We start from the raw sequence: 21,541 nt of genomic DNA, 5'->3' as shown, positions 1-21,541 counted from the left end.
TTTAGCACCTTAGCATGCTCTTCCCCTCTAGACTTCAAGATCCGCTTATGCACTCACTTCCACTTCTTAGAAAACAATCTAAAATGAGATGAAATGACACAAAGCCTAGAGCAAGAATCTGGAAACTAACTTGATTGGATGGTCTTCTTAGAAGTCTCTGCCTCCTGCCTTTTTATTTTATCTTTCAGCTGAAAAAGAAACTCCCTTACCCTGCAGAGGGCTATCAAACCCTCTTCCTGGTAGTTTTCAATAAGCACTACCCTTGCACATTTCTGGCTTAAATCTTCTAACGTATCCTCATTTACCCAAAATCTCAAGGCATAGTAAATTCTAGGTTCACCCTTTCTCTTTTGTGCATTTTTTATATTTAATTTAAGCTTATTTATTTCTAGAGAGAGGAAAGAGTAAAACAGAGGGCCTCAACAGGTCTTTATGCTGCAATCCTTCCCCGAGTCCTGCAGCCAGTCAGTGTCAGGGTGCACCCACCGCCATGTGCATGTGTTCACTGGAGAGAGACAGAGATGGAGAGAGGGAAAGTGAAAAATCACCCCCCCCATGGGGGATGGTCATGCTATAATCCCTACTCTTCCATTCTCCTCTTGGGATCTCAGGCACCACATACATGTGTCTGGCAAGAGTTTCAAGCCACTGGGTCTGGCTGGATGTCAGACTGTAGTTGGCCATGAAAGAATCTAGCAATGTAACCAGTACACCATGTCCTGGCCCTCTGTGGTGACATATTCAAAGGATTATTTTTCATTAATTTTATTTAATATTACTATTTTTCAATTTGCTACAGGGCACATGCACTCACCAGAAAGAGGCAAAGAGACAGAGACAGAGACAGAGAGAGAGAGAGAGAGAGAGTGCAAAAGCAAGCTGCCAGGTCAGGGACTCAAACCATAGTCAGCCATGTGGGAGTCTAGTGCCTTAACAACCATACCACTGCTGATCCCTGAGGTGATTTTTTAAAATGCTATTTATTCCTTTTATGGATGGAGAGACAGATAAAAAGAGAGACAGAGACATAGCACCCTGATAGGGTCTTGATGTCACAAACTAACTCCAACCTCGGTCAGCCTGGATCGTGGGCATGTGTGTGCCTGGTTTATCCTGGAGGTCTCAGGATGCAAAATGGTGAACTTCCCCTGTGGGTCTGCCTCACAGAGACTTGATCGTCCCCACTGCACCACTGTTCACCCCACCAAGGGGCAACATTTAAGTGGGAAACAAAGAAAGATAGAGATAGAATACAAGAAATAGAGATGCCATGTCTCATGAAGGTAAATTATCTTATGAACTTACTGGATATAATATAAATTGCCAAAGAGACTGAAATGCCAATCCATCTTTTAAAGCAAATAAGGCAAATTTGTTTGCCCCTTGTTTTTATACCTTCTGTCTGAAATGAAAAAGGGTAAATTAACCTACATGAACAGGCAGAATTTTTGAATCAATGTGAATTCTCTGAATGCTATAAGAATTATTTATATATATACACATATATATACATATATATGTGTGTGTGTGTATACATATATATGTATGTGTGTATGTGTGTATATATATACATATATATGTATATACATATGTATATATACATACACCACACACACATCTATATATATATATATATATATATATATAGAGAGAGAGAGAGAGAGAGAGAGAGAGATAGGCATAAGTTTTCCAAAATTAGATATACTTCTCAATGGCATATTAAAAAAAATCTCAAAGTGGAAGAATTGTGATTTTTCAAGGAAATTAGATAAGAAAATTGCTAGTCTTTATAAACACCATAATATGTGAATGCTTTAGGGTGAAGGGCAAAATAGAAAATTCATAATAGTGTAATTACAAATGATTAGTAAACATGAAAATGTGCAGCCTCCCTAGAAATCAAAGAGCTGTAAATTAAACAAGATACTTTCCCCGCTAGCAAATAAGCAAAAATTAAAATCTATCATAATACTTTAAGCCGTAATAGGAGAATTGTAGTGAGCATAAATTAGAGCAGATTTCTGGAGAGTCATTTCCTATACTTATTAAGCACCTAAATGTTTTAAACCAGTATTTCCACTTCTTTCTAATAAATTGTCATAAAAAAAACCTCAAAATGTGAGCAATGATACATGTAAACCAGAAAGCTACTACTTCGTGAGGTACTTTTCTGTGATTAGAAGGAGAAGGTGCCCCTCCTTCCAGGTGGAGAGACTACCCCCAAAGCCCCCATTTATGAGCAGAGCCCAGACTGCCACTGAGGGGGCAGAGTTTAATCTGAACATCCCATATGGAAACATGCTAATTTATTCACTTAGGAGTGGTGAAATGCTGGTGGTGGTGGTGGTAGAGACCTCAGTTATAATACGTGTATGAATATTAATGGAGTGATTTTGTACATGAGAGTTAAGCATTATGATGAAATATCATAGTCCTTAAAATTTATATTGTGCTGCTGGCCCCACAGCACATGAGTTAAGAGCTGCTCCGAGGAAGTCAGACCCCACAAACTGACCAGGGTTCAAGTCCTGGCATCAGAGGCTTAAAAACACACCAGATCCAAACGTATGTAGCCTAGGATTCCGACAAGATGGAAAATTGGGGGAAAAAAAAAAAAAGCAAGGCTTGTAGCAAGACCAGACCCTGCTTGCTGAAGGGTTCTGATTTTCTTGTGTGCATGCACATATACTCTGTCACATTAAAAAATAATCATCATCTTAAATGGTGTTTAGGGTCCACTCCAGGGCAGGGTGCTCAGGGAAAGCCAGATGTCACATGACTATGGCTGGAATCCTCGTCCATATCAACCTGAAGCATGCCAGGCACAGGCACAAGTGCCCAGAATCTGGCAGTCTGGAAGACCAGGGAAAGTGGGTAGGGGCATTATCAGACCCTGGAGGGGACCTGCCTATGTCTCATTCTCTCATTCATGTGCATGTGCTTTTATCATGATTGATCAGAAGAAAAAAAAAAACAGGTAGGGTGTTAAAACCCACCAAGAGAAAAAGGTTCATTTATAATGGTACATAGAAAGTCAGAGTGTAACATTTTTATATGTGATACAGTCACTACCATCATAAAATGCAAAAAGAGGAGGAGACTAAAAACACAGAGGTTGTTCAGGGTTGTCTTCTTTTTTTTTTTTTTTTTTTTTTTTAAGAGGGAGATTTTTTACTATAGGCTGTGTGTACTCTCTAGAGAGACAGAGACAAAAAAGACAGAAAGCAAGAAATTACTCCCCAGAAGGATGACCAGGCCACATTCCCTCCATTCTCCTCTTGGGATTTTGGACACACAAGCACACAGAGTGAATTTAAAGCCACCAGATCTAGGACTCGAACTGCAGTTGATTAGGTGGGAGTCCAGCGACATAACCATTATACCATCTGCTCATCTCGGGGGAAGTTTTTTTTCCACTCTTATAATGAGATCTTAGACTGAAATCCAATTCACTGTGGAGATTCTGATAAATTGAGTAGATCAAGAGTGACAGTAGTATCTGCAAAAATAACAGCCTTTGCTCCTAGATGAAGGAGGAGTCAAAGATTCGGGCTATTTGGGAGAGAGGGAAGCAGAGCCACAGGGTGAGTCTTTTCTTTCCTGGGCTCTTGAACTAGGTCAGGGTGCTATGGAGAGGAGGCTCTTGGCTTAATTTTGAAATGGTCAGATGATGGACAATGCATACAGTGTGGGAAGAGGGTGGGAGGAGGAGGAGACTCTGAGGAAAGACATTAAGGAGAAGAAAAAGGCAAGACATTTACGGGACACAGAAATGGATCGTAATCTGTTGATGATAACGTGGATAGCATCCCCAACTGAACTAAAATGAAGTGTATTCATGTTGAAAAATTCACCTTATAGGCTAAATGATGTATAATGATTGTATTAAAAAAGTTAAAATAAAAGAAAATACATTTAAAAAAGAAATTTGGGAGGCTGGCAGGTGGTGTGGTGTTTAGGGTGCTAGACTCTCACATGACCAACCGCAGTTCAAATCCTGGACCTGGCGGCTTGCTTTCTCACTTTCCCTCTCTCACTCTTGTTCTCTCCCTCTTTGGTCAAATTAAAATAAGCAAACAAATAATGTTAAATAAAATAATCTTTAAAAAAATGAAATTTTTTAATACCTACGCCGTGCTGTAGAAAAAACGTTTGACTCAGAATCATGCTTCCTCTTATACTATTTTTTTTTGACCTCCCACAACTTATGTTCCTGCATGAATTGGGCTCCAAATTATTACTACCTACTTCATACAGAAATTTCCCAATATTAAACAGTGATTTTATATATTTGCACACAGGGAAAACAAAAAAAAATGTACCCATAAATGAACACATGCTGGTCCCCATATTGAATAATTTGTAAACAAAGGGCACTTCATTTTCTTTTTTAGGAAGATGGTCTTGATTTTGAAAATAAGATTAAATTGTAATATTATTTTTAACTACATTTTTTATTTGAAATGTGTAATAAGATTTTTAAAAATTATGCTTTATAATTATCCTTTAGAATATGACAGATCTTGGACCAGCAGTTAGCGTAATGGCTATGTCACTGGACTCCCATGTAGATGACCGCAGTTCGAGTCTTGGATCCAGTGGCTTAAACTCACGTGGGGCACGTGTGCGTGTGTGTCCAAGATCCCAAGAGGAGAATGGAGGAGAAGGAATTGTGGTGTGGCCATTCCCCCTGGGGGTGATTTCTCACTTTCTGACTCTCTGTCTTGTGTCTGGGGAGCGCGCGTGCCCTATAGTGCAAAAAAACCCCTCCAAAAAAAAAAAAAAAAAAAAGAATATGATAGATCTAATTTTCCAGAGCAGGAAGAGTTTACTACAAAAGCTGAGGCAATTGAAAGTCAGAAAAATTAAGTTAATCTATTTTTAAAAAGGGGGACTAATAAGTAATGTAGTAAAGCACATTTATAGGCCTTTTAATATCCAAGATTAATGAAATTACTATGTGTCACAAGAAAACATGAGGCTACAGTAGGGCTATTTTCTAACTATATATTAAATGTGAAGAAAGAAGCTATTATTGATGGAAAATTATTGAATAAAGATAATGAAGTCTAGAAGAATAGTTTAAAAAATTGATCAATGCAATGAAATGTGGGATAAGGCATTTGCTTTTTGTTGTTGTTGTTGCTTTGTTTTTAATTTTTGTCTATTGGGTGATAGAGTGCATACACACACCAGAAAAAGACAGAGAGAGATAGAAAAAGTGAGAAGTCAGCCCCCAGCAGGGATGGATATGCTGCAATCCCTTCTCCTCATTCTCCCCTCAAGATTTTGGGTACACATGCACATGCGCCCAGCATGTTTTTCAAGCTGCTGGAGACAGGACTTGAACTATAGTCATCCATGTGGGATCTACTGCCTTAACCACTGCACCACCTATTGCCCAAGAATTTAAATATTTTAAAACAAATATTCACAGAATGTAGAACTGGATGCTCCCCAAGAGTAATCTACATCAGTCACCTTTCCAACATCTTTTACTGCCTGAATCTTTCTTTGCAGAAATTGTTAGAGATCATTTCTAATACTGAAAAATAAGTTTTTATTGAAATGTAAAACTTGACTGAGTGCCCATTCCCTGCCAATATCATTCCTAATCAAATGAAGTAAGACAGATAAGAACTGTTCCATGGAGTGTTCAGTTGAATTATTCAGTCTGTGCTCTTCTGCTAGAGCTAGGGCAGACAAGGAAGACATAAAGTTTGTACAGTCTTACAATGGCCAAGGTCAGCTGAGGAGAGCAAGAAGAATTGGGATAGCTGGTCAACCATTAAGAAAGACTATCTGGAGGACAACAGGTGGCATAGTGGTTAAGGTGCTGGACTACCACACGCTGATCACAATTCACATCCCAGACCTGGCTGCTTGCTTTCTCGCTTTTCATCTCTTTCTCTCCCCAGAGTGCGCATGTTCCCTATACTAATTAAAATTATATTAATAATAAATTAATAATTCTTTTTTAAAAAATGGAATATAATAATAAATTAATAATTCTTTTTTAAAAATTGGAAAACTTGCATACTGATATGTCCTAATATGTACATATTGTCCCCCTGGTAGGAAACCGACTGAGAATTCAAGACTATAGCCTCTCCTTCCTAGGGAATAGGAGTGAGAGATGGATATTTGAGCCCATATAACCCAGGGTTCTCACTAGTATAATGACTATTTTATAGAACAAGATATGTCCTATGTGAGGTTAATCTTCAAACATTCAGACCAGAAAAACAATTTTCCTTCAATAAACTCATGTGGTTTTAAAATTTGTGAATCCATCAGCACAGTAAAGCAGTCTCATCCATACCATATCTAATGCTGTTTTAGAGATTTCTCATTTTAGTTCTTATTACATACTGCCTTTACAGCATAAATCTCTTCCCTGAGCAAATCTAAAGAAGTTTTGAAAAGATAAAATTATAAATATGTATAAATATGCTAGTAATGGGGCCAGGTGGAGGTACAGTGATTAATATGCCACTTCGTGGGGCTGACCCATATGGGAAGGTTCTGAGTTCAAGTCTGGAAATTGCCTGGGTACAGTGATACACAGTGCCCATGGTCATGGACGGCTAGACCGGGGATGGGCTATGGTACCAAGACCCTAAGGAGGGTGCTGTCTTTCTGTCTAAGAAGAAATAAATAACCTTAAAATAAAATTTAAAAAACACACCAATAACCCAATGATTTTATTTTTCTTTGTTAAAAGGCTTAATCATTCTAGATTGAAAAAAAATGTTTAGCATATGTCAACACTCTGTCACTATTTACAGGATGGTCTCAGTACCAAGATGAAAAGATCACCTCTCAAACAATCACGCCAAGCTATTTCTTCAGATGACATCTTTCCCTGAATGTTAGTGGTTGAATTGATTACACACTGATAGTTCTTAAATCACAGCTAATGACAAGCATATTTTTAGCTATTGGACATACATTCAAGCCAGTAAAATGCAGGTGTTCTTGAGAAGCTGTACTCGCAATTTCCCTGCCAATTTTCTGAAGGCTACCTACAAATCAATTCAAAAAAAAAAAAAAAAGAGTAATGGCTTAAAGGCCAACAGAGAAAGGCACATAATAGAAGAGAGATAATGAATGAGTTTACAATAGGTAACAGCTAAGAAGATATATTTTCCCTCTCACCAATCACAGGAGAACTTGGAAGGCTTTGTTTTTGTTTGTTTGCTTGTTTGTTTTTAATTTACCAGGGGACAAATGTTCTTGCTAGAGGAAGAAAGAGAGAGAGAGGTAGAGAAAAAATGACAAATCACCCTCATGGGTGATGGTCATGCCCAAATCCCTTCTCCTGCATCTCTCCCTCCTTTCAGGATTTTGGGCATACATTCACATTTGTCCTATGTGTGTTTCAAGCCATCAGGTCCAGGACTTGAACTGCCCCATCAGCGATATGGATTCAGCCACCTTAACCACCATGCCCACCAGCTGAACCCAGAGGGTTTTTTTTAAAATTTCTGTTAAAATATTGTATTATGTCAGGATTTTTATATTATATCATATTTATTTAATGCAATGGATAAGTTTAGGAAGATCAATGTAAGTGTTTTTAATGGCTTTCTCTTGCCTTCTGAGTGACAATAACAGAAAATACCAAAGGCAATAATGCCCTTACCTCACCCCAGTTTTCAAGAAGCTCATGCAACACAGGAATGTAATAGGTATGTTGAAGTAAATATTCTATATTGTCTCTAACCAATTTAATTTAACGTATGTTCCAATGCTGGCCATTCCAACTCAAAATAAGTGAAAACTGTTGTGTTTCTCTTCCTGCCAGAAGATGACTGCTGACTCATGACATTTTTATTTTATTTCATGACTTGGGATTTGGTGAAGACTAAAAAACATGGATGGTGAAACATATGTGTCCCTCGTCCTGGTGAGATGCTGACATCTAAGTACACATGTGAAAGGGATAGAGAGAAGGAACTGCAGAGAGAGGTGGGGGAAGGCAAAATTGGAGAAGGAGGGAGACAGAAGGCAGAGGGAAAGGGATATTTCATAGAGGAAGGGAGATGAAAAGGAGACTGGAGACAAAGAGAACTTATTAATTTATGAATTGTTTGAATTCTTTAAGAGTAGAAGAATGATGGAGCCAGCAAGTGGCATGGTTAAGGTGCTATATCCTACATGGCTGACTGTGGTTCCAGTCCTGGACACAGCAGCTTGTAATCACACAGGGCAGGTGTGCAAGCATGATTAAAATTCTGAGAGGAGAACAGGGAAGGAATTGCAGCATGCCCATCCCCCCTGGAGGGTGATATCTCATTTTCCCTCTCTCTGGTGAACACACACATCCTATAGCAAAAATCTTAAAAAAAAGAAAAAAAAAGATAAAAAAAAAGAGTATGTGACTTTTTCTAACAATTAAAATTGATGAACATGAGAACAATCCAGAAAGTAGAGGACAACCAAAGTACACAGTTTTAGGTGGGTGTGTTCTGTCCCTTCAGTATATAGAGAAAGCTGAGGGGAAGAACAATACAAAGCACGGTAAAGATGGGCGAGTACAACCTTATCCTGGTGAGATGCTGACATCTAAGTACACATGTGAAAGGGATAGAGAGAAGGAACTGCAGAGAGAGGTGGGGGAAGGCAAAATTGGAGAAGGAGGGAGACAGAAGGCAGAGGGAAAGGGATATTTCATAGAGGAAGGGAGATGAAAAGGAGACTGGAGACAAAGAGAACTTATTAATTTATGAATTGTTTGAATTCTTTAAGAGTAGAAGAATGATGGAGCCAGCAAGTGGCATGGTTAAGGTGCTATGTCCTACATGGCTGACTGTGGTTCCAGTCCTGGACACAGCAGCTTGTAATCACACAGGGCAGGTGTGCAAGCATGATTAAAATTCTGAGAGGAGAACAGGGAAGGAATTGCAGCATGCCCATCCCCCCTGGAGGGTGATATCTCATTTTCCCTCTCTCTGGTGAACACACACATCCTATAGCAAAAATCTTAAAAAAAAGAAAAAAAAAGATAAAAAAAAAGAGTATGTGACTTTTTCTAACAATTAAAATTGATGAACATGAGAACAATCCAGAAAGTAGAGGACAACCAAAGTACACAGTTTTAGGTGGGTGTGTTCTGTCCCTTCAGTAGATAGAGAAAGCTGAGGGGAAGAACAATACAAAGCACGGTAAAGATGGGCGAGTACAACCTTATTTCTTTGTTAGCTTCAGCCTCCCATTGATCTTATTTCTGAGTTGTGTTCTAGAAACACTGTGTATGCACCCTCAAACATTTATACGACACGGAATTTCTTTAATACAGCATGTATGGTGCAAGTTTTATTATTTGATAGATGCAAAATTATGTATTTTTCTTGTTTAGTTATTAAAGCAAAAGCTGAGACTCAAGAAAAAACAATCTTTAGAGGATCTGAACATGAAAGTATATTAGAGACTAAAACAATTCCAACTCTTTCAATGAGCCAAAAGTATGCCCTATGTCTTCAAATACCCTAAAATGCACCTTATTGCTTGGCTGCAAGTTGATATTGCCTGTTGCTCCCCCAAATCTGCTTTTATTTGTTACTCACAGAACCCCTATATAGCTCTGGGGAAATAATACACAGCTTAAAGCCGAAAATACTTCCCATGGATGGTATGTTAGCCAATGGAACATTAACGACTATCTCATTGCTTGGATGAGAATAATAAAAGCACTTTTTAAAAAGTTTTAAATTGTTTTAGGTTTTTTCTATATGGCTTATGTGCTCATTGAAATGAGACGGAGAGAGGGAAAGTGAGAAACCACTCAACCAGGGGGATGACTATGCCCCAATCCCTTCTCTCCTATTCTCCTCCAGACATTTTGAGTACCCTATCACACATGCTCACCGTGATTTTAAAGCCGCAGAGCCCACAACTCAAATCATAGTCTCCATGTGGGAGTCCAGTGCCTTAACCACCATACTACCTGGTAGCCCCAGATGGAAACATTTTTAAAAGAAACTTTCATGGCAGCCAGATACTATTTGACTCATGCATTTATAAAAAACAAAAATCATGCCAAGGATGTGTCTAAGAGAAAGGCAAGTGAAGCAACCATTTTGATGGCATTAAAACTAAAGGCAGAGAGAATTGTACATCTCTTAATCTTAACTAGTTTAAGTTACTGGGCCCAGAGCACCAAGCACCAAGTTCTAAACTATACATTTTTTTTTAAGAGAGATTTTGCTTATAGGGTACATGGGATCACAGGATAGAGACAGACAGAGAGACAGAAAGCAAGAAACCACCCACCTCCCCAGGGGGGATGGCCACACTGCAACCACAATTCCTTCTCCTCCGTTCTCCTCTCAGGATTTTGGGCATGCATGCACCTGGCATGAGTTTTACTATAGGGTACATGGGATCACAGGATAGAGACAGACAGAGAGACAGAAAGCAAGAACTGGTCCCTAAACAATACATTTAATTACAGCAAAGTAAACCCGTATGTGTCTAAGCCAAGATCAGATCATTGATAACAGCAACTAAAGAAAATTTTCATGTGCCCATGTCTTAAGATCAGACTGCAAGTTCTCATAGCAAAAAGAGCCTGAGAAATTTAGCATTATGCCTAGGAATTGTCAGGTATTCAATAATTCTTTTCTAAAAGAACAAATTAGGAAAAGATCTACCTCCCTGGCCTACCCTCTCCTCTCAATCTAGCTCATTCCTATTTATTCTTAAAGACCCAGATAAGACAACATGTATGAAAACGTTTCATGCTCTAACACCTCAAGAAAAATTTAGTTATTCTCTCTCCAATATTTATATTGTTTCATATTTTCTCAACTGCAGAATTTATCATTCTATGCTGTAATTGTATATATATGTGTGTGTATATATATATATATGTATATATATTCTTTAATAGTTCTTTCCATTTATAGATTAGAATTTAAATTCTTTTTATTCCCAGCACATACATAGCTAACCAACATATTACCACCTAATAAGTGTTGTCAAATAAAAATAAGTTCTTACTATGACCAGAGAGTAGGCAAGGCTCTGGGACATAGAAGAAAGAAGAAAGGAGGGGAAAAAAAGTATATTAAATCTTGAAGAACATTTGGTTTGGAATAATCAAAAGCAGTAGAATGGGATGATGAGAAGTTCTCTCAGGGAAGTAAAATATCAGAGAGAGAAAGCAGGTCAGATGCACGTAATAGACACACAATGTCTTGAAAATATTCTTTGGTTCTGCAATATATTATTGGCATTCCTAAACTCCTAACCATATACACCAATTTTCTGGCTCAGAAAATAAATGTATATTTGAAAGTCAAAGGAAAAAAAATGTGAAAATTTTGTCTCTATCCATGTGCTAGATAGATCCTGATCACCAACTTCATCATGTCCTCATCCCCACCACTTATCATTATCATATTATGACTAAATAGATAAAAATGAGACTTTCGATTTTTTTTTTTTTTTGTAGAGGTTCTTGCTATAGGGTGCGTGCACTTGGCAGAAAGAGAGAGACAGAGAGACAGAAAGCGAGAAATCACTCCCAGGGGGAATGGCCATGCCACAATCCCTTCTCTTCCATTCTCCTCTCGTAATCTTGGGCATGCACACACATGCTCCAGCATGACTTTAAGCCACCAGGTCTGGGACTCGAACTGCGGTCAACTACATGGGAATTCAGTGACATAGTCATTATGATAACTGATGGTCCCTCTTCTGGTTTTATCTACAAAGGGATATTCAACTTTCTTGGCTGCAGAAGCAATGCTATTTCATGCAGTATCTTTGGAACTTCCTCTAGTGACCAAAGAAAGTCAGCTAATACCTGTACCAAATGCTCCCTAAGAACACAAAAGCAGAAATTAGATTCTTGGTAACGTTTATTCCATTTAAATTTATGCTCATGCCCTGAAGTTCTAAACTTGGTATCTACTGATTTCAACAGAATACCATAGCTGAACCTTGATTACAGTTATTTTAAACTAATCCCTTCTTGTCACAGAGGATCTGATAAGGCCATTTTTGGCAGTGCTAACTATGGTGGGCACCAATTCATTTTCACAAATAGCATATTTATTCTTATTAGATATTTTAATTTTTATTGCAGAAAATATGTGCATTATGGCACTTATAATTTATCAAATTTACTTGAAGAGGAAGGAGCTGTTGATATATGTGGTCAGTTCCTAAGCCTAGCAATGTAATTGGGCAATCAAATTAAATAGGGCACAATTTGCTCAAAGCATAAATTGTTAGTTTTTCATTTAATTTGAAATAGCAATTTAAAAATTATTCTATGTAGCCTTGCTCATTATAGGTCTCATTTTAAATTTAAATGAGCAGTGGATTAACTGGTTCAAAATAGCAATCCTTATTGTTATTATCTTCTAGATAGGATTCTTTCTCTGTCAGTCACTAAGAACACTTTATGTAAAGTTGATTATATTTGATTTTCATCAATGCAAAATCACATCTCATCACTTATTTTGGACTTTGAAAATATTATGAATTACATTAATAAGTTGGTTGAATTGTCTTAGACATTGTAAGTTATTTGTAGAAATTCTGAACACAGACTTAAACATAATTTTATACTTAGAATGCATTTATATAAAACTCAGTTACATGGCCTCTAGTAGCTGGACAACCCTGCCCTTGTCTACTTCTCAAGATCATTTTACAGAGCGTCCTCTCTAATTTCCCCACTAGTAGTAAATCTATAAGGGCAGGGACAGTATTTGTGTCATTTGCCATTTTATCTCCACAACCTAGCATGGTATTCAATAAAGCTTTATTGAAAACATAAATATACATAGCATCACTTTATAAATATAGCATGAAAAGAAAGCTACTTTTTAGATGCAAAAGTTATATATTTTCCATGGATTTTAAGCTCACTTGGAAAAATTTAGAAACACTTAGAACTGTCTCTTCTCTAAAAAATGTTTTTGAGCAACAATAATTAGCAGATAGAGCATTACAGCTTCTTATGCAAATCATCATGTCATAGGACTCTGATTTGTCATTCTTCAAATTAAGTACTTAGACCACTTTCACTCAATGCTTTGAGTCCCACAATCTGTGTTTAACTGAATTAGTATTGTGTAGTGAAAGGTGTAATAATTGGTCAGATAGAACAGCTCTGAATTTCTAACTCCTTCTTTTGACCTTACTTGTATGATTTTTCACAAATTGCTTAACCCCTCTGATTCTCCATTTCTTTCTCAGAATAATATAGAGTTGTGAAAAATAAAAGGTAATTTATGGGGTCAGCAGGTAGCATGATGGTAAAGGTGCTGGACTCCCAAATGGCCAACTGTAGTTTAAGTCCCTGGACCTGGTGGCTTCTCTCTCCCTCTGATGAGCACATGTGCCCTGTAGCACATTAAAATAATAATAAAATAGAATAAATTATTTATAAAAAATAATTTATAAACATGGCTTAAGCCAGTACAGGCAAATGGTAGGTACTCAGTGTAAAAATCAACATATAGAAGTAAATGGAGCAATTGAATATAACAATGCCATTAACTTTCATTCTTTTTAAACTTTTAATTTGCCAGAGGGTGCATACACCTGCCAGAGAGAGAGACAGAGAAAGCATCCCCTCAAATGGAAAACGGTCACGTCACAATCCCTCCTCCTCCTTTGGGGATTTTGAGCGCACACACTTACACCTGGTATATTTTTCAGGCTGCCAGTTCTAGGACATGAACTACATAGTTAGCCATGTGGGAACCAGCTGCCTTAACTGCCAGGCCATGGGTTGGCCCACTTTCATCTTTAAGACCCTGTAAGAAGGAGTTTATCCTCAGTTTAGAGGAAAACTAAACTTAGGATCAGTGAAACCAATGGATTGGGTGCTCTGTTCACAGATCAGTGATGTTCCCATAGGAAAACAACCCAGCAAACAGGCTAGGCATGATGTAGGGGGAAGGCCTGGCATGGACAGATAACAATGAGATTCTTTATGGAACTTGAAATAGCACTGAGAAGGCAGGACCGGACATAAAGTCAGTTTATGAGGAAAGGGTACTTTTAACCATAAGGGCCTCAATCATAAAGAGGGGGAATCACTGCTAAATGATGTAGTTGAGAAAGAGTTTGTAGAGTTTATACTCCTTTCACTTTCCCGTTGTGGTCTCCTGACCTCTAATCACAGGCTGTAGGTATTCGATCTGAAAGAGGTATGTAATTTCCAAATGATGCAAGCAATTGGTACCAAGCCATCTAGGAAATTTGCCTGTGTCATCATTTTAAAATTGATTGTCTCTTCTTCAAACTTTTTGATACCATGCTCTCTATATGATATGTGAGTTATATCCATTGCATTTGTAACTTAGGGCAAATTACTGACAGTTTGACCTTGAGTTATAAATTATGGTGCCACGTTTTTAAGCATGAGAAGTTTTATTGAAAGAGACTAATATCATTCTGCCATGTATTTTAATTTTATTATGCTAGTCTTACTGTCCCCTTTATATTATGGCTTATTATTTTACAATACAGTTTTAAATTATAACTATTTTTAGCCATCTATTCAAGGGTTGAATAATTTTGTCTTTTAGAAAATTAAATATTACCATTTTTCTTCATTGTATGTATAATCATAGATTTGCACTTTTCCCTCTTTTTAAATTAAGAATTCCTTCTCTACTAGTTTTAAGAATGCATATATTTCCAGTAATTTTAATGTGTCTTACCCATTTTTGAATACAACTATGCATAAAATGTTTTTGACTACACTTTTAAACTAGAAAATAAAGACATAAAATTCTTATTGGATATGAAAATTAGGCAAAAAGTTTATCACACTGTTTAAAGAAATACAGCATAGTGTTTAAAATATAGGCTTAGGGGCAAAGTAATCTTAAGTACGAATCCTAATTTAATTATTATTAGCTATAGTATACATTATACCTCAGTGTTCTCATTTATTAAATCGAGGAAAATAATAAATAGTGATAATACATAATATATTACATAATAATATCTATTTCATAGGCTTGCTATTAGCATTTCAAGAACATAGAAAACATAAAATACATATTTTGAATGTGCTATGATATACTACTATTATGTTATGGTATATTATTACGTTATGAAATTACTGTTAGAATTATTCTGATGTTTCTTCTTATAGAAGCACTAATTTTATCATAGATGTCCCACTGTCATAAGTTGATATAAACTGAATCACCTTCCTAAGTCTTCCCCTTCAAATACCATAATACTGTGGTTAGAGGTTCAACATATTAATTTTAGAGATGCTGTTGCTTGGTTTTCTCCGAAAATGTTATATGTTGGGACTTGGTTGTATTGCAAAAATATTAAGTGAAAACATAATCCTTTCTTGATGTTCAGTGGGGTGATTAGTTCTGGTGGGTTAATACATTGGGAATGAAAACCAGAAAAGTTAGAAACTTAAAGACACATAGACTTCTCAAGATCCTACACTCTGTCATGTTGTAGCCTCTCCAAAAGTTGGACCCTTGACCTCAGACTGCCAAACCATGAGCTGTGGAAGCCTCTATCTCTTATAAATCACCCAATCTCAGGTGTTTTTGTTAGTAACACAATAGCAGGGAGGTCACAAATATTCAATACATAACAGAATGTTATCCAGCTGATAACTCAAATAACTCTGATCACATAGCCCAAAAATGAATAGATAAAGTGCACCATCCCTTATAGAAACAGACTGGAAAACTCCCAATTCTATCCAGCCATGTCAAGTATTTTATACATTACTTTGCTCCAGGATTAAATTAGAAGCAACCTTTTTTAAAAAACATATTTAATATGTAAAGGTTTATAAAGCTTTATTTCATGATTTAAAGGGATTTCCCGGGAAACATAGGTTTGTTAGAAAGACTGAACTTCAAAAGAAAATATACTCAAACATTATGTTTGAGCTTCTGCACAGCATTCACCCCTCATTCTCTCCTTCCTTATATGCAGAAAAAGTAATCAATTAAAAAATGAACAAATGATCTGAACAGACCAACTTCCCAAGGAAGACATATGAACAGCCATAAAGCACAAGAAGAAATGCTCCACACCCCTTATTATAAGGGAGATGCAAATCAAAACCACAATGAGCTACTACCTAACTCCACTCAGAATGACTAAGTTAAAATAATAAAGAATGAAAAGTGCTGGCAAGGCTGTGGTGAAAAAGTAACTCTCCTACACTGTAGGTGAGGATGTAAATTAGTACCAGCCACTGTGGTAAACAGTATGGAGGTTCCCCAAAAACCTACAAATAAAACTACCATGATCCAGCAATTTCACTCCTGGGTATCTACACAAAGAACAGGAATATACTCAGTCAGAAACACTCTTGCACATTCATGTTTATTGTGGCATTATTCATAATTGCAAAGACATAGAATCAACCTAAATGCCCAAGAACAGTTAAATGGATTAAAAATGTATAGCACATAAACACTATGGAATATTACTGAGCCACAGAGAGCAAGAAGACCCTGGCATTTGATAGACAGTAGATGACTATGGAAGATTTAATGCTAAGTGAACCAAGCTGCACTATGAAAGAGAAGCACTGTAAGTCCCCACTTAATATATACCAAATGTCTGCACACTACAGCAGAAACTGAAAAACTGAAGGCATGGAGAGAAATTGTGGAAACTAGAGACAGTAGGGGAGGAGGGTGGGCTAGAGATATTTTTAAGATTAGGAAACAACTGTAGAAGTCAGAAGGAGTCAAATCAGAATAAGACATTTAATGATTTCTGATCTAAACACTTACAAAATTTGTGTGATGAGAGAAATGAGAAAGAGCACTATTGTGACAGAGGAGTCTAGTGAAGCTTTCCTGGGCAATTTATGCTAAAGCTTTGTTAACTTTGTGAAAACAATCTTATAATACACATACATTATTGTCCTTTGGTCCTTAAAAAGTCAAGCAAGAAGCCTTGGGCATGCCAAAAAACTTATCATGACCTTTTCTCTTGGCTGGTCTGGCTTTATGTTTTGACTGGTATCCTTTTCTTCTAGGTAGCCATTGCTTTGATTGTGCTTGGTTTCAAGTTCATAGTGGTAAAGCCATGTGACAGTTCCTGTTACTTTATAATGCTTTGAAGAAATGCTTCAGGATCTTGATCTTGCATGTTTAAAACTTTCATTGAAAACTCTGCCCTTGTCGGCAGCTTATCAGGGTGCAACAGTCTTGGCATCCATCAAGCAGAGCATGATGTTTATTTAACCTTTCCAACCAGAATTGTGTAAAGGGAACCAACTAAGCTATCTATGATGTTGACTATTGTTTCTGCTGTTAATCCCTGATGCTCTTCTATTACGGTGTGAACAAGATGAGCTTTCTCCTTGCAAATTGATGTGGACGTAGGCCACTATAGTCATCATGTTCAATATCATTTTATTCTTTCCTAAAGTGAATTATCCACTTGCAATCTGATTTCATTTGATGCATCATTCCATAAACTTTTTGTAAAGCATCAATGATTTCACCACTCTTACCCAAGCTTCACCATAAATTTGAAGTTTGTTCTTGCTTCAATTTTAGCAGAATGTGACTCTCACGGGGGCTCTTTTCAAGTGGATGTCTTTTCCTTAGTGCATCAAACTGTATTTTTTCATATATGTTAGAATAACTTAGTATGAGTTCATTGTGGTACAAAAAAATTTTGAAATCCATGTGTAGTTTATTCATAATATACATTCCTTTTTAAAAAAAATTTCCAGAGTGGAGCTGGCAGGTGGCATGGTAGTTAGGGTGCTGGACTCCCACATGGCCAACTATTGTACAAATACTGGATCTGATGGCTTGATTTCTCACTTTCCCTCTCTCTCTTTGTCTCTCTCTGCTAAGCACACATGATCTACAGCAAATTAAAAATAACAACAATAATAAAATTAAATAATTCTTAAAAAATTTTTCCAGAGAGCATGTGTACTCTCTAGAGTGAAACAGAGAGAGAGGGAGAGGGAGAAAGCATCCTTCCTGAAGAATAATCATGCTTCGATTCCTTCTCCATCTCCCCATTCTCTTGAGATTTAGGGCACACTCACACACACACAAAGGTGGTGTGTTTCTTAAGCCACTGAGTGAGTCTGGGACTTGAATGATAGTGTTTTCCATGTGGGAGTCAACTCTCTTAAATATAAGACCATAGAGCTGACTCCATAATACACATTTTCACATTTATATTTCGAATATTTGTGAAATATAAAAATCAGGCTCATTATAGACCATAAGACTACAGAATGATGCTTTGTTGGGGGTTAGGAGCAGTGGCATTGATTGGGGATATGTGTGTCAAAGTGTGCCAACTTTCAGGTATAAAATGAACACGTTTGGGACCTGCAGTTAGCATAATGGCTATGTCGTTGGACTCCCACATAGTCGACCACGATTCGAGTCCCAGACCTGGTGGCTTAAACTCACGTTGGGAGCGTGTGCATGTGTGCCCAAGATCCCGAAAGGAGAATGGAGGAGAAAGGATTGCGGTGTGGCCATTCTCCTCGGGGGGTAATTTCTTGCTTTCTGTCTGTCTTTCTGGTGAGCGCACACGCCCTATAGCCAAAAAAAAAAACAAAAAAAAAAATCACGTTCTAGGGATCTGATGTGCAACATGGTGGGTGACTATAGTTAATAGTAATCTAGTTTACTCTTGAAAGTTGCTAAGAGAGTAGGTTTTAAATGTTTTCACCACAAGCAAAAAAGGTAATAAGGTGATGTGATAAATATATCAGTTTGATTACAGTAATAATTTCAGAATGTGTACATCAGAACATCACATTATACACCCTAACCATAATTTTTGTCAACTACACCTAAAATAAGCTAGTGGGAAACATGTATACATATATATGTGGGTATGTACATATATACACATGCACACAAAACTTAGAAAGAGCACATATAAATACATAATACTGTAACATAGAAAAATTAAAGTCCTGAAATCTATTTTTCTTGCATATGTGTAAAGTACTTAGAGTGTTTCATTCTACCTCTTTATTCTATGCATTATTGTATCCTGTATTAGATTTACTTTGATTTTACTTTTCCCTCTAATGTTAGTCATTATTAGTATTAGTCCTCGATACAAAGATCATTATTAGAATTCTAATATTACCGTTTGTATAGATTCTCTTTCAAGGTCACTTGTTTTTTAATGTCTTAGCTGAATTTATATTTGATTGAAATCTGAGTGAAATTACAAAGCATCAGTTAAGGACACCTTTACTTTGGAAACTTTGTTTGTTTGTTTGTTTGTTGATTGGTTGCTTCCCAAAGATCCCAAGGCATTAGCCCCTGGGCCATCTTTGTTTTAATTTCTTTATATTTGGATTCCCAGAACACAGAGGCAGCATAAAATAAATCCCCAAACCAAATAAATGCAGGTTGTGCTTATACATTTAAAAGGATTCTTTCATTTTTTTTTTTCCTACTCATGGTACAGACAAGGAAGCTAGAGTATCCTTATTATTGTGTTTTATAGGCAGGCTGATTTTTAAATATGAATTTAGCCTTCAGGGTTCCTGCATTTGGAATATTCTGGATTCACAGGACTGGAACTCAGGTTTACCTCTCTATCCTCAAGAGGATGAAGCTCTAAAACACAAACAAAAATTACAACCAAATTAATCTAGTTGATATGAAAAACGTTAATAAAGGTCCTTGTGGGACCAGTTGATGATGTAATGGTTACATCACTGGACTCATGTAGTCACCCACAGTTAGAGTCCTGGACCTGGCAGCTTAAATCTCATGCTAGGCATGTGTGTGCATGCCCAAAAGCTTGAGAGGAGAGTGGAGGAGAAGGGATTGCAGTACAGTCAACCCCATGAGATGATTTTTTACTTTCTGTCTGTCTCTCTCTGGTGAGCTCAAATGCCCTATAGCAAAAATTCCTCTAAAAAAAAAAAAAAAAAAAAAAAAAAAAAAGAAAAAAAGTCCTTGTAGCATACTTCAGGATCAGCTTTGAAGTCTACTTCCCCCTCTTTACTTTCAGTCCTGAGGTTTTTCTTCATTTTCCTTAAACCTCAGCTAAAAATGGAAATCTAATCTTACAGATATCCAGAGACTGAAGTCAGTGAGAATTTTTCTATAATATTGAATAGGTAAAATTTGTCTTTTAAGCCAACAAAAACATTTGCAATTTGAAATTGTAATTAAAAAATCTTTTAAATTAATAAAGGAAAATAAGAACTATTCAACCAAGGAATCTGGGTCTACAATTAAGACCTCATTTTACAGACTTTTAGACATGTAGCTAATTTTGTCTTGGGCAAATCACATCATAAATGGTTAGAAGAGACTTCTACTGTGTATAAGAATAGTAATTTTAATGAGAGAGGTCATTAGTATTTCAGAGCAATATTTGCTCTTGTAGGTTTTATTTTATTTTGTTCTGGTAGAGTTCTTATTTTTGAAACCTTGTTTTATCAAAAATTATTATTTGAAAATGATTTATTTAATGTCTGTGTGCACTAGGCATTTATTAAAAATGGGGCAGCCAATGGCTGGTTAAAACATCTAACTGGATGCCATGCATCTAATTGCATGGTTTGAGTCTCAGACTCAACAGCCTGAAAAACACTCTTAGTTAATGTGTGTGACCAAAATTCCAAAATGAGTACGAAATGGAGCAGGAGAAGGGATTGTGGTGTGACCAGGCCCTCAGGGATGCTTCCTCACTTTCTCTTTCTTCAGGAAGTATATGTGCCCTCTAACGAATTAAGAAATAAAAATGAAAACATTATAGCCAAAGTCCTAATGATGACAAAATCTGGACTCTGCTCTCAACAATTTGCAGATTAATAGAAAACTATATAAAATAGCAAATACAATTTAAAGAAATGATTCATTATTCAAATGCACTACTGAAATTTCTAATGTGGAATAAGTTGTCAAGAACAAGAAATCCTAGTGCAAGTAGTCATTATGGTAATATTTTTTTAAAAGTCTGAGTCTTTAAAAGAAACAGAAAGAATTAAAAAAAAAGTTTCAAAGCATAGTTTGAAGGCAACTTTTTCCTATGTATTTTCTGTTGAGTGTCAAAAACTACGCTGCTGGGTAATGACCTACATACATTTGTAAGCTGGAAGGTTAGGTTTCTTAATCAAGGATGTACAGATTTACTCCTCCCACCAAAATGTGCCTTTGTGACTTCTTTCCCCTGGAGCTGCGATGAACAAACAGAAACAATAAAAATAGAAAAGTTGCTTGGACTGCACTTATATCAAAATGAAACACAGTGTGGGGCCGTTTTTAGATTTGTGGTACAGTTGTTCCTTTCAAATTAATTCAAATCCTGAAGTTTTTGCTGTGATAGTTAATTTACTTTCTGACACTTGATTTCAATAACTTTGATGTCGTTATTGAGAATGAATCAACAACCAAGTCAACTTTCACTGACTTTCAACAAATCCAGCCAACTCTTAAATGTAAAACCACAGCATATTAGCAATAACTATGTGTCTGACTTACATCATTTTGAATTATTGCTTAAGAAAGCATCATACTGGCAAAATAATGCGATGTTGGATTTTGTTGTTGTTGTT

Source organism: Tupaia chinensis, unplaced genomic scaffold, assembly GCF_000334495.1.
Source record: "Tupaia chinensis unplaced genomic scaffold, TupChi_1.0 Scaffold143877_1, whole genome shotgun sequence".
NCBI classification, from domain to species: Eukaryota; Metazoa; Chordata; class Mammalia; order Scandentia; family Tupaiidae; genus Tupaia; species Tupaia belangeri.
Note: the sequence above shows the minus strand (reverse complement) of the source record.